Source organism: Platichthys flesus, chromosome 14 (genome assembly GCF_949316205.1).
Source record: "Platichthys flesus chromosome 14, fPlaFle2.1, whole genome shotgun sequence".
Taxonomy (NCBI): domain Eukaryota; kingdom Metazoa; phylum Chordata; class Actinopteri; order Pleuronectiformes; family Pleuronectidae; genus Platichthys; species Platichthys flesus.
The window spans coordinates 4,002,219-4,009,965 of record NC_084958.1 but is presented as its reverse complement, the minus strand read 5'-3'; the positions used below and the strand labels follow the sequence as shown (position 1 = coordinate 4,009,965).

Here is a 7,747-nt window from a genome sequence, read left to right as displayed (position 1 = left end):
CCCAGACCCTAGTACATCGGTTCTAGCTGAAATAAGTAGTGCTTCATAAACAACACAAAACATTCATAACAGTACGCTTCTGCTCCTCATTAATGCAGCTCCTGATGTCCCCAGCAGCAACATGGTGGAGATCTGCAGCTTCATGCTGGTCAACTGGAAGACAACTGATTAAGATTAAAAGATTAAGATTAAAATCCATGTATTCATCCAAAACACATGCACAGACATGCAAAGGCACACTCATGCAGGTAGGGACATTTAATCGCTGCTTTTTACCCATCTGGTGCAGGACACACAGAGCAGTGAGCGACCATGTACGGCACTCGGGGGAGCAGATGTTGGGGGAGTGAGGTGCCTTGCTCATGGGCACTAGAGAGGGTAGGGAGACTCTTGGATTTTTGGACAGATCAATCCAGGTGCGACTTTTGTTGTCTCTCCATGGAGTCGAACCAAAGACGAACCAGAGACCTTCTCTGCCCATAGTCCAAGTTTCTGCCACTCGACCACCGCCTCTCCTCATGCATCATCAAACTAGTAATCTACACATCACTCCATGCGTTGCTCCCTTAACTACAGATGGCCTGCGAATGTCATGGAGTTTTACAGTGAATTAGACAGTTTAGGTATGATTTTAATCTCCACACATCAGTGTTGTAAACAGTTCTCAAATTAATTATAGAATTATGTTTTCACACTGAGAGAAGTGGAAAGACTTGATTTGGACTGTTATCAATAGGTCTGTGGGAGATTATCACCTTGAATAGTACTGATGAGGTAGAAAGACATTTTATGTATTTGTACAATGTTGTATTTCTTTCAGCACTTTTATCAGAAGGGACTTAAAATATGTACATTTCACCATGAGGATATAAACCAAGACCACAGTACAACAGTTCTATCTGAAATCTGTTGTGCTTTATACACAACACAAAACATTCTTTAACAGTGCGTTTTTTCTCTTCATAGATGAAGAACTGCAGCACCTGATGTCCTCAGCAGCAACATGGTGGAGATCTGATTTGATACACTTTAGATAAGAACCCAGTGTTTTATATTTCTGCTTTGCCATAAGAGACAGAACATGGTCATCACAGCTGTGTCCTTCAGGCTCGTCTGTCCCTAATAAAATGATAGGAAACATGAAAGTGATCGTCATTATTGTAGAGGAAGAGTTACATATGAACAAAGTGTGTAATCTTATTTTCTGTGGATATTCAACTGTGTATTTGAATATGCTTTTGGATTAAAACGTGCACTACCATGACAATGAATGTTTTTAATGGAGCTATTTCACATTAAAAGTATTGCATTATAATTTAATACATTATGTATTATGTGCAATACTTTGATTGTTTTTAAGTAATGAAATCAGGTCTGTACCTGGAGTCAGTGTTCAGTCTGGTTGGATTCAAGTTGTGTGTCAAGTTGGACCTTCTAGAGGAACATGAAACCAATACACAGATATGTAAAGTCATACATGGGCCAGGTTAAGTAATTAACAGACTTTTAAATGGTAAAAATAAAATATTAGTTCAAAGTTAATCAGAGCATAATCATTTCAGATTAGGAAATAGGTAGTGCATATAAGCCCACAACTCTGTATGACACTGTCTGTTCTAGTAAAGTTACAAGGCTATGACTTACTCATATTTAACAAAAGAATTCAGTGAAGTCTGTCTGAGATTAACGATTTAAATACTGAAGGTGGGAGACACGGTTATTTTTCACTGTAACACGTGACAGGACATCAACACCGTGACTCTGAATAAAGAGCCTTAAAAGACGTAGTGCTCCTTTGAACAGCTGCTCTTACAATGTGTAGCAAGTGCTAAATCTCCATTAGTATAATAGTAACAAAAATCACCCTTTACATAATTGAACATATATTTTCCATGTGAACCCCTTTAACACAGTTCAATTCAGGAGCAAAATATAATTTATACAGTATTTATTAGAGCTAGTATTAGTAAACAGATCAAACAAATGCAGTACAACACATCACACATCCACAGTGTCTCTTTTGCTTATCATCACAGTCAGTCAGAAGTGTCCGTTTAACTTACGTAGCAGTTGAGAGATGCTTCGTTGGAGGTAGCAGGAGCTAGCTCATAGCCAGTGCTGCTGTTGAGAGCGGCAGAGTTCACACAGGAAAAGACACGACGGACGGGGGAAAAAAGCTTTGAGTCCCACACTCTAACCTGCTGAGCGAACAACGTCCACAGTGACTCCGCCGCCGTCCTCTCATCCAGACTCGCCAACCGTTCTCCGGTTCTTCGTGATACACAGCTCCGCAGCTTGTGACGACGTAACTCATGAGGCGTTCACTTGCAGCTGTGTTAAATGCAGCTTCGTTTGTCATGGCGAGTTGAAGAAGTCTGCTGCAAAGCTATGAATAATCCGCATGATGAAAACTCACAGCAATGTTATGCCTACATTATCAATATATTGAGACCCATGTGACACAGTTTGACATGGTTTAGCAAAGTGAATGAGGAGAAATACATCCAAGTGTGAGACGTAACAAACCGAAAGCGGTCTCATGCTGCGTTCAGGGTAACTCTGTTAAAATGGGTTTCATAGGTCATGATGAGCTGATGAACTTTGATGCCACGCCATTAACAATCTGCATGATGAAAAGTCACAATAATGTTATGCCTACATTATCAATATCTTGAGACCAATTTGACACAGTTTGACATGGTTTAGTAAAGTGGCTGGAGGGAAATACATCAAAGAGTAAGATGACCAAAACAAGACATTTCCTGATGCCACCAGGGGGCGCTTTCCTTTTAAGTCATGATTTCTAGGTAGATGTCTTCCGGTCGCGACTCTTGTCTTATATGTGTAGTTTGGAGTCGATTGGACAAAATATGTCTAAGTTACAGAAGCTCGCTTATATTGGCGTTTAGTCGAACTTTGAGACCTCACCACGGTCACACGGTATGATGAAAAGTTTAAATTCTGATAACTTTAGATCTTCATCTTGTTTTGTAGAGTCTCATCTAATTTTTAAGTTGATCTGATGAAAGCTGTCTGAGTAGTACATAAAAACATAACACGTACCAAAATAAGACATTTCGCGTTACCACCAGGGGGCGCTGTGATTGTAAGTCACAATTTCTGCACCCATGTCTTCTGGTGGCGACTCTTGTCGAATGTGTCTAGTTTGGACTCAATTGGACAAAATATGTCTGAAATATGGAAGCTTGTGTTTTGATGGCGTTTCATCAAACTTTAACGCCACACCACGGTCAGACGGTTTTGCTAAAACGTAATCCTTCAATAACTTTAGATCTCCAATTTGTTGTGATGACGATCGTCTAAATTTGAAGTTGATCTGATGAAAGCTGTACGACAAGTACATCAAAGAAAAAATATGGAATATGACCAAAATGGCCACTAAAGTCAAACTGGCGGGCTTCCTGTTGCGTTATTCATAATGCACTGATGGACTTTTTTGTGCATCTAGTCATGATACACAATAATCTTTGTTTTTTTTGAGGATCGGTGAATGCTAAATGAGGGGCTTTTCCGTAGGTGGCGCTCTTGAGCCATTTTGCCACGCCCTTTTCAAAATACTCCAGAATACGTAATTTTACGCCGCCTTCGAATTTACTGCAAACTCCTACAACTTTTTGAGCACATTAAAGCCCTCAAAAAGCCAATTCATTTAAGCTAAGAAAAATAATAATAATAATAATAATAATAATCATTTCAATTTCAATAGGGCCTCCCACCGATTTCGGTGCTCGGGCCCTAACTAGGGCTACGTTGTAGCACTAACGGGCCCGAGCACAGGCAATTTCAAGTCTGTTGCGGTCGGGGAAGAGAGAACGTTCGATGACCAAGCGCTCGTCTCCACATTGCCTGCGTTTGCCCTGTGCGGCAAGGAAGATCGCTCCACTTCTTCTGGCCAGCCGCTGGTGCTGAACTAGAGGTAAGTAACCTTGAAACTATCCAACATAACCTATTGCTTTATCTATCATCATATGCTTACATGCCTCAAGTTTTTTGTAATATGTAATTGTTATAAAAGTTACCGTTTATTTATCACGTCTAATGAACAGATTGAAGCAAGATAACTCGACAGTCTTGTTTTGGTTTTGACATTATTTTTTTTAATGAGTTACTATCAATACGCTACACGTTTACGTTTCATGTGATAGTAACTGTTTCACCAATATTCTGATACAGGATGGTATATCCGCCATTACTATTTTCACATTGTTTATTTAGTCTGTCATGGAGTTGTAGAGTGAATTAGACAGTAGTGATAACATTATAATGTCCACACATCAGTGTTGTAAACACTTCTCCAATTAATTATATAATTATGTTTTCACACTGAGGGAAGTGGAGAGACTTGATGTGGACTGTTATCAACAGCTCTGTGGGAGATCATCACCTTGAATATTACAGATGAGGTAGAAAGACATTTTATCTATGTGTACAATGTTGTATTTCTTTGTCACGTTTTATCAAAAGCGATTTAAAGTATGTGCATTTAACCATTAGGATACAAACCCAGACCCTAGTACATCGGTTCTAGCTGAAATAAGTAGTGCTTCATAAACAACACAAAACATTCATAACAGTACGCTTCTGCTCCTCATTAATGCAGCTCCTGATGTCCCCAGCAGCAACATGGTGGAGATCTGCAGCTTCATGCTGGTCAACTGGAAGACAACTGATTAAGATTAAAAGATTAAGATTAAAATCCATTTATTCATCCCAAACACATGCACAGACATGCAAAGGCACACTCATGCAGGTAGGGAAATTTAATCGCTGCTTTTTACCCATCTGGTGCAGGACACACAGAGCAGTGAGCGACCATGTACGGCGCTCGGGGGAGCAGATGTTGGGGGAGTGAGGTGCCTTGCTCATGGGCACTAGAGAGGGTAGGGAGACTCTTGGATTTTTGGACAGATCAATCCAGGTTCGACTTTTGTTGTCTCTCCATGGAGTCGAACCAAAGACGAACCAGAGACCTTCTCTGCCCATAGTCCAAGTTTCTGCCACTCGACCACCGCCTCTCCTCATGCATCATCAAACTAGTAATCTACACATCATTCCATGCGTTGCTCCCTTAACTACAGATGGCCTGCGAATGTCATGGAGTTTTACAGTGAATTAGACAGTTTAGGTATGATTTTAATCTCCACACATCAGTGTTGTAAACAGTTCTCAAATTAATTATAGAATTATGTTTTCACACTGAGAGAAGTGGAAAGACTTGATTTGGACTGTTATCAATAGGTCTGTGGGAGATTATCACCTTGAATAGTACTGATGAGGTAGAAAGACATTTTATGTATTTGTACAATGTTGTATTTCTTTCAGCACTTTTATCAGAAGGGACTTAAAATATGTACATTTCACCATGAGGATATAAACCAAGACCACAGTACAACAGTTCTATCAGAAATCTGTTGTGCTTTATACACAACACAAAACATTCTTTAACAGTGCGTTTTTTCTCTTCATAGATGAAGAACTGCAGCACCTGATGTCCTCAGCAGCAACATGGTGGAGATCTGATTTGATACACTTTAGATAAGAACCCAGTGTTTTATATTTCTGCTTTGCCATAAGAGACAGAACATGGTCATCACAGCTGTGTCCTTCAGGCTCGTCTGTCCCTAATAAAATGATAGGAAACATGAAAGTGATCGTCATTATTGTAGAGGAAGAGTTACATATGAACAAAGTGTGTAATCTTATTTTCTGTGGATATTCAACTGTGTATTTGAATATGCTTTTGGATTAAAACGTGCACTACCATGACAATGAATGTACAGTATGGAGTTATTTCACATTCAAAGTATTGCATATATTATTTAATACACAATGTATTATGTGCAGTACTTTGCCATGGTTGTTTGTAATTAATGAAAAGAGGTCTGTACCTGAAGTCGGTGTTCAATGTGGTTGAATTCCAGTTGTCTCATGCTGGACATGCTAGAGAAAATTTCAACATAAATATACAAATGTGTAAAGTCATACATGTGCCAGGTTAAGTCCTTAACACACTTTAAATGGTAAAAAAGGAAGTGTATTACTTCAAAGTTAAACAGATCATAATCATTTCAGCTTAGGAAATAGTTAGTGTACATCAGCATCAAATTCTCTATTACACTGTCTGTTCTAATAAAGATACAAGGCTATAATTTATTTATATTTAACAGAACAATTCAGTGAAATCTGCCTGAGATTACAATGTAAACAGTGCAGGCAGCAGAACGTTTAGCTTTCTCTGTAAGACATCATAACAATACTCTGAATAAAGAGCTTTGGAAGTTGAATTCCCCTTTAAACATCTGCTCTTAAAATACAGATGTGACTTTAAATACGCACGTTTCAATTGATCACTGTAAGTCTGTTTCAGTAGAATAACTAACTGTGTAACATTGTCAAGTCAAATGCCTTGGCGAGTGAAACCATTTTATAGCAATAGATATCCTGATGGAGCTAATTCACCGGACACACACAGTCTCCTGTCTCAGATTTAACCTCATAAACTAACGCATGCCACTGCTGGGCGGACCTACTCATGTCGGTTCATATCGGTGTGTGTCGGTAATAGTGCCGTTCGCATTAAACAGGAGTTAATGCCCCAGATCGGAGTTCGTATTTAGCCTCCATGCTAACGGACGTTAGCTCGAATGCATGGTACTAAAACACCCTGCGAATCACTTCTACACATCTAAATAAAATACTGAGCTTGACTTACCACAGAAACGGGAGCGCAGACGTCTTTAACGTGTCCGTCAGCAGAACAAGCAAAACATCAAACTGTGTTATTCATCCGATACTGAGTGGGAGGTTTCGAAAGTCTCGAGTTGTGTTCAATGACACAGGAAAAAGTAAGGAGAAGGGAGGGCGCAGCTCACTGTGACGTCACGTAAATTTCAAACCACTATATCGCTTATTATAGCGATATAGAGGTAGTTACGAAAAAGTTCACCCCCTCAGAGTTTTAATGAAGGAAGAACATAGCGATTGAGACTAAAACCAAAGTTTGAATAATGCTGTAAACAGGTTTAATTCTACTCTAAAATTGGGCATTTTAACATGGGATTCAATGGGACTCTCTCCGACGAGCTGATGAACTTTCAAGCCATGCCATTAATAAACCGCATGATAAAAAGTCACAATAATCTTATGGCTACATTATCAATGTCTTGAGACCCATTAAACAAAGTTTGACATGGTTTTGCATATTGGATGAGCAGGAATACATCAGAGTGTCAGCTATACATTTCCTGCTGCCACCAGGGGGCGCTGTCATTTTAAGTCACGATTTCTGTATAGATGTCTTCATATCGCAACTATTGTCTTATGTGTCTAGTTTGGACTTGATTAGACAAAATATGTCCAAGATACAGAAGCTCGTGTTTTAGTGCGTTTCACCGAAGTCTCATCAAACTTTAGCGCCACGCCACAATCACACGGTTTGACGAAAAGTCGATCTTTCAATAACTTTAGATCTTCATTTTGTTGTGATGACAGTCGTCTAAATATTAAGTTGATTTGATAAAAGCTGTACGACTAGTATATAAAAACATAAAACGTGACAAAAACAAGACTTTTCCTGCTGTCACCAGGGGGCGCTGTCACTTTAAGTCACGATTTCTGTATAGATGTCTTCATATCTCTACTCTTGTCTTATGTGTGTAGTTTGGACTCGATAGGACAAAATAAGTCTGAGATATAGAAGCCCGTGTTTTGATGGCGTTTAATCAAA

At 39.3% G+C, this 7,747-nt stretch overlaps 1 long non-coding RNA gene across 1 annotated transcript; it reads right to left on the bottom strand.

Moving 5' to 3' along the window:
- Window positions 1–4,151: 4,151 nt before the first annotated feature.
- On the bottom strand, window positions 4,152–7,323 carry LOC133968668 (uncharacterized). The gene is made up of 3 exons (XR_009924118.1): window positions 6,734–7,323; window positions 5,910–5,961; window positions 4,152–5,642 (listed from the first exon to the last, which is right to left on the bottom strand). It is a non-coding gene; the product is annotated as an uncharacterized LOC133968668 (long non-coding RNA).
- Between the last annotated feature and the right edge of the window lie 424 nt (window positions 7,324–7,747).